Source organism: Lithobates pipiens, unplaced genomic scaffold (genome assembly GCF_037356315.1).
Source record: "Lithobates pipiens isolate NorthernLeopardFrog02 unplaced genomic scaffold, aLitPip1_a1.2 Scaffold_22, whole genome shotgun sequence".
Classification (NCBI taxonomy): Eukaryota; Metazoa; Chordata; class Amphibia; order Anura; family Ranidae; genus Lithobates; species Lithobates pipiens.
Window position 1 is genome coordinate 52,124,576 of NW_027507784.1, and position 13,158 is coordinate 52,137,733.

Here is a 13,158-nt window from a genome sequence, read left to right on the forward strand (position 1 = left end):
CCATAAAAATAATTTTACCTTTAGCCTATATATACTGTTTGGCCATACTATATGTCACCAGCATCTACTAAGCTTTATGTGGATGGGATTATGTCCTCTATTGGCCGTAAAACATAACATCTATACACAGACAAAAAAAGTTCCCGAACAAAAAAAAATAAAAAATTAAAAAAAATTTATAAAATGGCATAGTCGATGGACTACTGCAGGGATATGCAATTAGCGGACCTCCAGCTGTTGCAGAACTACATGAGGCATAGCAAGAATCTGACAGCCACAAGCATGACACCCAGAGACAGAGGCATGATGAGACTTGTAGTTTTGCAACAGCTGGAGGTCCGCTAATTGTATATATGTTTTTTTTGGTCCTCATTTTCTACTGTCACATGTTTCTATTGTCAGAAAGGTGGAATTAGCTTTTAGCTATATATCTTAACTTGAACCTACTCCTAATTCTGAGTCGAGCTCCAATCCAAACTTTTTGTTTTGTTTAGAATAGAGCTGAGAAAACTTAGAGCCTCTGTCAGGTTTTCATTTGAACCATTAATGCAGAGAGTGATTAAAAAAATTCTTCAATGGAGACACAAACAAAAACATGGTGAGGAAAAAGAAAAAATTCTAAGAATGTTATAAGTGGTGATAACCACACCCAAATTTTCCCACCCAAAAACGACTGAACTGCTTTATGCAGGCGAACGGGAAAGGTCTGCTTTCCATGTATGGTTAATTGTAATTGGTGATTCTTGCTGTAGAGTAGTGAGCTTAAAGAGATTATTTTACCCTACTTATTCAGGGAAAAGTAAATATATGTATATTGGTGGCACCTGTGACACAGGAAGGAGCTGTTGGGGCACAAAGAAGAGGTTAGTATAAAAGGTGTTGGGATGAGCTTTGCACAGACTCTCTCACTTTGACAGTATAACTTTAAGCCAAGTTAGCTTAAGCCAAGACATTTTTTATTATTATTATTGTTCCTACAAGACCTGAGGCTTCTAACTGCAGTTTGTGAGATTATATTGATTATAAGCTGTTATTGATCTTTAGGGATTTTGACCAATCGTTGTATTGTATCCATAACATAATTGTAGCACCCTCTAGTGTGTGCTACTACTAGTGAGAGTAAGTAAACTATATGCTGACTCATGTTACATGGTGAGTCTGTAATTGGGTCGGGGGGTTACAAGAGTTCAGGGCTGGATGACTCATCCTTTCCGCTCTCTGGCGGCTCCCCCTTTTTCTATAACATTGGAGAATGCTCTGGAACTAGCGAGTGGAGGTCAGTAGGGTCTGTCTCAAGTATTTTTTGGGCCCTCAGTCAATCCACAGGAGGTGGGTCTGGCAGGGGACTGAGATAGCCCATAATTGGGCCATGCCAGCAGGTGAGTCGGGTGGAAGATGGAGAACCAGTGCTGAAGAGAGGCCCTAGAGGGGAGAGACTATCAGCTGTAACAGTGCTCTTTTGAAGACCATGGTGTGCCTAGTCTTCATCTAACCTTGCCCTGGGGTATCTCCATTTTTGTGTGCCAGCACCCCCTCTCTTTTTATCCTCACTGTGGATGAGTCAGAGGCCTTCACAGGCAGGACAGTCCACTCTGTTTCTTTCTGCTGTTTCTTCATTGGCAGAGGAAAGCTGGCCAATCAAGGGAGGACTGTAGGTGCAACAAGGAACTCTGGGAAATGGAGTCCTCAACACGGTTTCAGTGTAATCCATTCAGTGAAAACTACGGATTCCAGCAGCCTTTGCGGGGGAGAAGGGATCGTACCTCTAGAGACTTCCTGGGAGAAATAAGAGTTAACACGAGGTAGGAGAAAAGACTGGACGCTGGAGAAGGGTGCAGAGGCTTTAAGTCTGTCTCTTCCTGCTACAGCCCGGGGGTCAGCTGTGGACATCCAGAACTAAGGGAGTATCTCCAGGCATCCTTGTTAGCATGTGGTGTTTCCGTGAGGAGGTTGCCAGTTGGGCACTTGTAAGGACTGGTGTTCTCTCCCTGGACCTCTGGACACAGCATTGGTGAGAGGGGCATTTGCCCAACCCTCCCTAAACAAGAACACTGAACTGTTGTTGTTACTCTGACCCATTTAATAGGAGAATATGTGAGGCTGTTACACTCTGCTTGGCAGTGATATTACCTACTTGATTTAACTGAAGATTACCAACACCATTAGAACATACTTGCCAACAGTCCCAATTTTCCCGGGACAATCCCCACTGCAAGTACTGTTTCCCCTGTGTGTTCAGTGGAGAGGGGAGGGACAACCAATCGGCTTCTCTCTTCAGTGTACAAGTAGACAATTCTCTTATACAATTCTCTTGTACACTGAAGCCTATTGGCTGCACAGATTGGAGACCCCTCCCTCTCCACTGAACACAAGGAAGAGATCAGCCGCCGCCAACCCTCCTTCCCCGTGTGTCCAACAGGCGGGGACACTGAGGACCGGGCTCCGCTGAGAACACTGAGGAATGGATAGGGCTCCACTGAGGACCGGGCTCCACTGGGGACACTGATGACCAGGCTCTGCTGTGGACACTGAGGACCGGGCTCCGCTGGGGACACTGAGGACCAGGCTCCGCTGGGGACACTGAGGACCGGGCTCCGCTGGGGACACTGAGGACCGGGCTCTGCTAGTGACAGAGTGTAAGGTCATTCCTCTACCCTCCTCCTGCCTGGACTCAAATAGCCCAATTTAACTAGAGTTGGCAGATAATTCAGTAAAGTAACATCCCATCTTTAATCTCTTATTCTTGTGCGTTTACCTCTGCTTTTTTGTGCGTTTACCTCTTGTTGTTTCTTTCACTTTGATTTAAGCAAGTTCACAGTAAAGATACTTTCTGTGTTCACTATAACCTGTGTCCATTTACTGTGGTATTTACACTATATTTTTGCCAGATGTCCCAGTGGGGTTGAGCTTGTTCTTGGGGTTGAGGAGGCTGAGTAAGGAACCAACAATATTGAAGCGGCTCCTGCGAGGGTAGCACTACATTATATTAATTTCAAATAATCTATCTGGGAGAGTGGGAACCCCTTCAATGTCTGATGCTTGTGACCAACGTAATCAGTTCAGGTGTGGAGATTGTTGTTTTGGACATACCGGAGTAGTCAGTGAGCGATTCAGCTCTTTGGCATCTAACCAAACCTGCAACGTGAGCTTTTGGCTTTTCAGCCTTTCAATACAAAACTAACGTATCTAAGGTCACTTCTGTGGGAGTAACAGCAAACATGGCAAGTTGGATGAATACATTAACCCCTTAAGGACCGCCGTATTGCCATTGTACGTCATCACAATGGCACAGGCAGGCACAAGCACGTACATGTACGTGCCTGCCTTCCAGCGGGTGGGGGGGTCCGATCGGACCCCCTCCCGCTGGATACGGCAGTCCGGTTCACTCCAGGAGCGATCCGTGATGAGGGGATGGCCGTTGGTTTCTGGCCACCCCCTCTGGATCACTCCTGGCCAATGACAAGCTTCCTCCCACTGTGTATTGTTTACACAGGAAGGAGGAAGTGATGTCATTCTCCTCGGGGCAGTCTTTTTGACCGGACTACGAGGAGAAGACTAAAAGTAAGTGCACCAAAACACTACACTGACACATAGGTACACAAACCCCCCCGATCGCCCATCGCCCATCGCCCCCCCCCCCCAGTTACAGTGTCACTGATTGCATTGATCATTTCTTTACTGATCACTGCATTCAGTGTCAGTTGTAACAGTTAAAACTGTCAGGACAGTTAGTGTTAGGTCCAGGGTAGCCCCCTATCACCCCCCAATAAAGATTTAACCCCCAAATTGCCCCTAGAGTTAACCCTTTCACCCCCTTTTGCCAGTGTCACTAAGCGATCATTTTTCTGATCGCTGCATCAGTGTCGCTACTGTCGCTAGGTAGCTAGTTATTTTTTTAAGTTCACCGCCAGGTTTTTATATCGCTAGGTACCCCGATATACTACCCAATAATGGTTTTAACCCCCTGATTGCCCCTAGTTAACCCTTTCACCCCCTTTTGCCAGTGTCACTAAGCGATCATTTTTCTGATCGCTGCATCAGTGTCGCTACTGTCGCTAGGTAGCTAGTTATTTTTTTAGGTTCACCGCCAGGTTTTTATAGCGCTAGGTACCCCGATATACTACCCAATAATGGTTTTAACCCCCTGATTGCCCCTAGTTAACCCTTTCACCCCCTTTTGCCACTGTCACTAAGCGATCATTTTTCTGATCGCTGCATTAGTGTCGCTACTGTCGCTAGGTAGCTAGTTTTTTTTTAGGTTCACCGCCAGGTTTTTGTAGCGCTAGGTACCCCGATATACTACCCAATAATGGTTTTAACCCCCTGATTGCCCCTAGTTAACCCTTTCACCCCCTTTTGCAAGTGTCACTAAGCGATCATTTTTCTGATCGCTGCATTAGTGTCGCTACTGACGCTAGGTAGCTAGTTATTTTTTTAGGTTCACCGCCTGGTTTTTATAGCGATAGGTACCCCGATATACTACCCAATAATGGTTTTAACCCCCTGATTGCCCCTAGTTAACCCTTTCACCCCCTTTTGCCAGTGTCACTAAGCGATCATTTTTCTGATCGCTGCATCAGTGTCGCTACTGTCGCTAGGTAGCTAGTTATTTTTTTAGGTTCCCCGCCAGGTTTTTATAGCGCTAGGTACCCTGATATACTACCCAATAATGGTTTTAACCCCCTGATTGCCCCTAGTTAACCCTTTCACCCCCTTTTGCTACTGTCACTAAGCGATAATTTTTCTGATCGCTGCATTAGTGTCGCTAGGTAGCTAGTTTTTTTTAGGTTCACGCCAGGTTTTTATAGCGCTAGGTACCCCGATATACTACCCAATAATGGTTTTAACCCCCTGATTGCCCCTAGTTAACCCCTTCACCCCCTTTTGCCAGTGTCACTAAGCGATCATTTTTCTGATCGCTGCATTAGTGTCGCTAGGTAGCTAGTTTTTTTTTAGGTTCACCGCCTGGTTTTTATAGCGCTAGGTACCCCGATATACTACCCAATAATGGTTTTAACCCCCTGATTGCCCCTAGTTAACCCTTTCACCCCCTTTTGCCAGTGTCACTAAGCGATCATTTTTCTGATCGCTGCATTAGTGTCGCTACTGTCGCTAGGTAGCTAGTTATTTTTTTAGGTTCACCGCCTGGTTTTTATAGCGCTAGGTACCCCGATATACTACCCAATAATGGTTTTAACCCCCTGATTGCCCCTAGTTAACCCTTTCACCCCCTTTTGCCAGTGTCACTAAGCGATCATTTTTCTGATCGCTGCATTAGTGTCGCTAGGTAGCTAGTTATTTTTAGGTTCACCGCCAGGTTTTTATAGCGCTAGGTACCCCGATATACTACCCAATAATGGTTTTAACCCCCTGATTGCCCCTAGTTAACCCTTTCACCCCCTTTTGTCACTGTCACTAAGCGATAATTTTTCTGATCGCTGCATTAGTGTCGCTACTGTCGCTAGGTAGCTAGTTATTTTTTTAGGTTCACCGCCTGGTTTTTATAGCGCTAGGTACCCCGATATACTACCCAATAATGGTTTTAACCCCCTGATTGCCCCTAGTTAACCCTTTCACCCCCTTTTGCCACTGTCACTAAGCGATAATTTTTCTGATCGCTGCATTAGTGTCGCTACTGTCGCTAGGTAGCTAGTTTTTTTTTAGGTTCACCGCCAGGTTTTTGCAGCGCTAGGTACCCCGATATACTACCCAATAATGGTTTTAACCCCCTGATTGCCCCTAGTTAACCCTTTCACCAGCGATCACAGTATAAGTGTCACTGGTGAAGCTGGTTAGCCAGTTAGTTATTTAGGTTCCCCGTCAGGTTTTTATATAGCGCCAGGGACCCCCATATACTACCTAATAAAAATTTGAACCCCCTGATTGCCCCTAGTTAACCCTTTCACCAGTGATCACCGTATAAGTGTTACGGGTGACTCTGGTTAGTTTGCTTTTTATAGCATCGGGGCACCCACCATTTATTACCCAATAAAGGTTTAACCCCCTGATCACCCGGCGGGTGATATCAATTAGGTTTTAGGGTCAGGGTCTGCGTCGCCCCAGGCAGCGCTAGGTTAGTGCCAGTACCGCTAACACCCACACGCAAAGCATAAACCTCCCGTAGTGGTATAGAATCTGAACAGATCAATATCTGATCTGATCAGATCTATACTAGTGTCCCTAGCAGTTCAGGGTTCCAAAAAAAACGCATTGTTAGCGGGATCAGCCCAGATACCTGTTAGCACCTGCGTTTTGCCCCTCTGCCCAGTCCAACCAAGTGCAGTATCGATCGATCACTGTCACTTACAAAACACTAAACACATAACTGCAGCGATCGCAGAGTCAGGCCTGATCCCTGCGATCGCTAACAGTTTTTTTGGTAGCATTTTATATTTAAATCCTGAAGGCGGTGCTTGGTTTTCGGGGTCCCGTACGTGGCTAGGCTCCCAAAAAGTCCCACACATGTGGTATCCCCATACTCAGGAGAAGTAGCGGAATATATTTTGGGGTGCAATTCCACATATAACCATGGCATGTGTGAGCAATATATCATTTAGTGACAACTTTTTGTAATTCTTTTTTTTTTGTCATTATTCAATCCCTTGGGACAAAAAAAAATATATTCAATGGTCTCAACATGGCCCTCAGCAAATAGCTTGGGGTGTCTACTTTCCAAAATGGGGTCATTTGGGGGGGGGGGGTCTGTGCCATCTTGGCATTTTATGGCCTTCAAAACTGTGATAGGTAGTGATAGGTAGTGAGGAGTAAAATAAAAAATGTATGCCCTTAGAAATCCTGAAGGCGGTGCTTGGATTTCAGGGTCCCGTACGTGGCTAGGCTCCCAAAAAGTCCCCCACATGTGGTATCCCCATACTCGGGAGAAGCAGCAGAATTTATTTTGGGGGTGTAATTTGACTTATGCCCATAGCATGTGTGAACAATATATCATTTAGTGACAACTTTGTGCAAAAAAAAAAAAGTTTGTATATTCCCGCAACTTGTGGCAAAATATAAAATATTCCATGGACTCAACATGCCTCTCAGTAAATAGCTTGGGGTGTCTACTTTCCAAAATGGGGTCATTTTGGGGGGTTTTGTGCTATTTTGGCATTTTATGGCCTTCGAAACTGTGATAGGTAGTGAGGAGTGAAATCAAAAATTTGCACCCTTAGAAATCCTGAAGGTGGTGATTAGTCGCGCACGGCACCCCGAAAACCAGACTCCCAAAAAGTCCCACACATGTGGTATCCCCATACTCGGGAGAAGTAGCGGAATATATTTTGGGGTGCAATTCCACATATAACCATGGCATGTGTGAGCAATATATCATTTAGTGACAACTTTTTGTAAAAAAAAAATTTTTTTTTATTTTTTGTCATTATTCAATCCCTTAGGAAAAAATAAATAAATATTCAATGGGCTCAACATACCCATCAGCAATTTCCTTGGGGTGTCTACTTTCCAAAATGGGGTCATTTGGGGGGGGGGGTTTGTACTGCCCTGCCATTTTAGCACCTCAAGAAATGAGATAGGCAGTCATAAATTAAAAGCTGTGTAAATTCCAGAAAATGTACTCTAGTTTGTAGACGCTATAACTTTTGCGCAAACCAATAAATATACGCTTATTGACATTTTTTTTACTAAAGACATGTGGCTGAATAAATTTTGCCCTCAATGTATGACTAAAATTTAGTTTATTCAATTTTTCTTATAACAAAAAGAAGAAAATATCTTTTTTTTTCAAAATTTTCGCTCTTTCCATTTATATCGCAAAAAATAAAAATCGCAGAGGCAATCAAATACCATCAAAAGAAAGCTCTATTTGTGGGAATAAAAGGACGCAAATTTCGTTTGGGTGCAATATTGCATGAGCGCGCAATTACCAGTTAAAGCAGCGCAGTGCGAAATTGGAAAAAGACCTCTGGTCCTTAAGGTGTTTATTGGTCCGGGGCTGTAGTAGTTAAGAATAACAAGTAATATGCTACTGTTATAGACAGTCATGTCAAATCTGTTTTTTTTTTTTTCCATTTGGGATGGAATAGAGATGGGGTAGAACCTCTTGCGGGGTTTATTGCAATATGTCTCTGCTGGGGAGATTTTCCCTCACTTAGAACAGGTGTAGAGTAAGGGGAAAATTCTCGAATGCCTTGTACACACGGTCAGTCATTCCGACCACAAAATCCGTCTGATTTTTTCTGACGGATTTTGTCCGAAACTGGTGTTGCATACACACGGTTGGACAAAGTTGTTGTAAAATCCGATCGTTCGGAATGTGGTGACGTTCGGTGCGTACGACTATGTAGAGGCTAGTAGCCAATAGCTTTGGTCTCGTAATTTTATATGAGCATGCGTGGCACTTTGTCCATCGGAATTCTCTACAAACGATTGGAAAAAGTCAGATCGGATTTTTTGGTCGGAAAATTTTAGATCCTGCTCTCAAATTTTTTCCATTGGGATGTCCAATGGAAAAAGTCCGATAGAGTCCACACACGATCGGATTTTCCAACAATATAATCCGATCGGACCTTTTCCATCTGAATTTCTGACCATGTGTACAGGGCATAAGGCTTCATACACATGACCGTACAGCGTGCAGAGCCCGTGTGATCACTGTCCCTCCACTTGCAACTGTCGTGTACAGTCGCCCATTGAGATAAAAGGTGTGGCTCTGAAAACACAAAATCCTTCCCCACTTTAAACAAAAAAGGCTCTATTCTGATGTGTGTTTTGGTGTTACTGTTCTGTCATTCACAAAGCACAGAGAGGGGGAGGCACGAGACCAGAACTGGTTTCTGTCATAGCTATTCTATTCAAATGTAACGGGGAACCGGAAGTACAGTTGGAGTTTTACTATTCAGGGAGACTCGGTGGAGAAGTTTTCTTAACTTGGTGGGCAGAAAGATTGTTACAGTGGCAAGGATAAAAGGCTAAGATGCACTTCAATTGGTGTGAAATCGAATGTGCCCGGAAATGGCCTTTATAAACAAAGCTTTGTAGGCTTCTCCAAACTGTGGCCGGGTGCTGAATGCGTCCCTTTGCCTGCCTGTATCCGGTCCCTGGGGCACCTTTCCTTCCACTGGTACAAAGCACTATTCGGTCCATTGACACCAACAATGGGGCAATATTTCTACCACTGACCTAACAATGGGGCACTATTCCTCAAACTGACACCAATGATTGGGCAGTATTATCCCCCTGACACCAACAATGGGGCAGTATTATCCCCACTGACACCAATGACGGTACACTATTGCTCCCACTGACACCAGAAATGGGGTACTATTCCTCCCCTTATTACCAAAGATACATCGTTTACTCCTACTAATGCCAGGACAGTTTCTACTTCCAATGGCCACAGTCCTGCCCCTCTAAAGTTTGGAGGGCAGTAAACTGGCCCTTTGTTTATAATGTGTAGCAGAATATCTGACCTCTTCCAGTCTAATGGTTCCCATTACTTGACTTCAAGGCCAAAGATATCTGACATCCTTCAATATGTGGTGGATTGTGAGGCATAGTGGGAGCAAAGGTGGTAAAAGTCATTGTTCGCTATACACTTCTTGGATGTAAAAGAGGTTGTATTTCTTTGACAGCCCTTTTTTATATTTTGTAGGGGAAAGAGGGTTAGGGCCAGGACACCCTTAAGTAGTTGCAATTTATAATGGCAGACTCATTAGGAGAACAGCCGTGCAGGGAAAAGCCCCAGCAAGGTGCCACTTCTGCATGTGCAGGATTGCTGTCTCCTATGGCAACAGTACTTAAAAAGTTCCTAACTCAAAATATCAGTTCTCTAAGCTGTACTACAACTACAACTTCTCCTTGTAGTTCTTCAGCCCCTTGAGCTCTCAGTCTCTCACTGGACCCTCTGATTCACTAACTCTGAATCTGGTGAACTTCTCAAGGCTTTTGCAGTAGTAATTCCCTCAAGTATCACCCATGATTCCCTGCTGGTTCCCTAGTATGTCACTTCAGATACCTTCAAGTTTCACTCCCGCTGGCCGGCTCTAGCTTGACACACAAGGTTGCTCTGCAAGTGTCTCCTCTATTGGTTGGGTCCCTGACTTGATCACCGCCTGAAGTTTCCCATTTCTTCACTGTACCCATTTGGTGAGAATACTGCTCTGGTACTTGCTTCAGTTCCTCACTGTGGTCCCTGGTAAAGGCGATTGGTCCCTTTATGACGACAGCTTCCCTTTAAACTCCGACCACTGACAGATTCTCAGGCTGGCAGAACCATCACTTTTGGTTGGACTGCAAGCCGCAGTCCCAACTCTGCACTGCCCTTTTGCTTCTGGATAGGCCCTCACACAGCCTGGCAGTCTGGTGCCCCCAGCATAGGTCCAATCTCTGGCCTAGCAGCCCAGGGCATACGACACATGTCCACCCAGATGGCAGTCTGGGTGGCACACAAGAACCTGGATAACCTGACCTCCCCCGAATATATAGGCTCTCCCAACAGGCCAAGTGATTCAACAAAGACCCTGCCCATTGGCTGACATACCCCATATACCCATAACCTGGCCTTGAGTTGCCCTTTTCAACAGTAGCGGCTGGTGCTCAAAATTTTTGGGGGGGGGCGCAAACAAACTAAAAAATTCTGAAAAAAAACCTCATCAATTGCAGCCTCACTGTGCCCATCAAACGCAGCCACTTGGCCATAAAATGCAGCCACTGTGCCCATCAATTGCCTCCATTGTGCCCATCAAACGCTGCCACTGTGCCCCTCAAATGCAGCCACTGTGCCCACCAAATGCTGCCACTGTGATAAAAATGCTGCCACTGTGCCATCAAATGCTCCCACTTTGCCCATCGAATGCCGCCACTGTGCCATTGAATGCTTCCACTGTAATCCCCAGGCAAGTGGTATCCTCCTTATGTCTTCTCCCATCCTCTCCTCCCATATAGGTGATTGGATGCATGATAGGCATCCAATCACAGCGCCTGTCATTTCAGCCAATCAGGTGATGGCTAACAGACCCGAGCACCTGAATGGCGGAGAGGCGGTTCAGTGTTATAACAGCAATTTCGTGAACTGCGAGCGCCCTCATGGACACACCACCACTGCTTCCCAATCTAATACCTCCAATTACCTAGCCACCTGGTGGTAGAAGAGGAAAGTACAGCCAGGCCAAACTTAGGCTGGCCATACATTATACAATTTTCTTCTATAGATTTCCTTTAAATTTACCAAAGCCATAAAATATGAGGTTAAATCTGAACATTTTCAGTTTGTGTGCAATCAGGCAGGCCCTTGTACTACACAGTTGAAGGTAAATCTAAAGGAAATTGAATAAGAAAATTGTATGGTGTATGGCCAGCTTTAGGGAGAAGTCAATGGATCCTTAATAATTAACGACAGTAGCTACTCCTGGCAAGGAATTTGGTGAAGAGCTCTGGGACTAAACCAGCTAACAACTGAATCTTCTACTCCCTGTAGAAGATTACTCCAGCCCCTCCCTCTTAGATTGTAAGCTTGCAGTAGCAGGACTTTTCTAACCCTCTTGTTTTGAATTGTACCATTGGTGTAGTGTCTCCCTACATTGCCTACTCTGCCATTTTCTAATTTGTAGCAGAACTTGATGTTCAGTGCTCCATTGCACTGTGACATTACCTCTCATATTGACTACGTTTGACTGCCCACAGTGGGTTTACCTTGAAGGTCACGTGTACTCCACGCTAGGTGGTGCTTCTCGACGTGTCTCTGGATAGCCACGTGTATGCGCGTGCACTTGGCCTATGTTGCCATTGAGATATTGGACCATTTACCAAACTTTTTAGAAACATCTCATATACACAAATGTTTTGCTTTTCATTTCTATTTTAAACTGAATGGGTTGTTTTACAAGGTGGGTTTGCAATCACTTTAACATCAGTCTGTTTTTTGGCATATGCCTCTGTCTGCTTCTAGAGTCATTGGTGTGCACTTTCTCCCTGTGCCCACATGGGCACCGCCCACAACCCTGCACTTTCTGGTCTGGTATTCTATAGCTAGTATTGGCTTAGTACCAGGCCCGGACTGGAACAAGAATCAGGCCCGGCATTTTAAACGGCAGCCCAGTCCCTGGGGGGGGGGGGGGGGGGAGTAGGTCAGAGATGTGGGGCAGGCATTCGCGGGGGTGGTTGGTGACCAGATATTCATCCCGAGAACCATCCTCAATTCTACAAAGAGACATCCCCAAACCAGCAAAGATGACTCCAGACCAGTAAAGAGACATCTCCAGACCAGCAAAGAGACATCTCCAGACCAGCAAAGAGACGGCGTCAGACCAGCAAAGAGACGGCGTCAGACCAGCAAAGAGACGGCGTCAGACCAGCAAAGAGACGGCGTCAGACCAGCAAAGAGACGGCCCCAGACCAGCAAAGAGACGGCCCCAGACCAGCAAAGAGACGGCCCCAGACCAGCAAAGAGACGGCCCCAGACCAGCAAAGAGACGGCCCCAGACCAGCAAAGAGACGGCGTCAGACCAGCAAAGAGACGGCGTCAGACCAGCAAAGAGACGGCGTCAGACCAGCAAAGAGACGGCGTCAGACCAGCAAAGAGACGGCGTCAGACCAGCAAAGAGACGGCCCCAGACCAGCAAAGAGACGGCCCCAGACCAGCAAAGAGATGGCCCCAGACCAGCAAAGAGACGGCGTCAGACCAGCAAAGAGACGGCCCCAGACCAGTAGATGGACCCATACCTGTAAAGAGATGGCCCCATACCAGTAAAGAGACAGCCCCATACCAGTGAAGAGACAGCCCCATAGTAGTAAAGAAACAGCACCATTCAGACAGCTCCATAGCAGTGAAGAGACAGCCCCATAGTAGTAAAGAAACAGCACCATACAGACAGCCCCATAGCAGTGAAGAGACAGCCCCATAGCAGTGAAGAGACAGCCCCATAGCAGTGAAGAGACAGCCCCATACAGAAAGCCCCATATTAGTAAAGAGGCAGCCCCATACCAGTGAAGAGACAGCCCCATACAGACAGCTCCATACCAGTAAAGAGGCAGCCCCCATCCACTCCCTTTCCCCACCACTCACCCTCCTCCTCCTCTCTGTGCAGCCATCACAGTGTCCCGGCTGGTGTTAGGAGAGAGGCTGCTGCCTGTTTCCTTCAGCTACAACTGCAGCACGGACGGCCCGCACGGTGTCTGTCCCCTGCATGCACTTCCTGGATG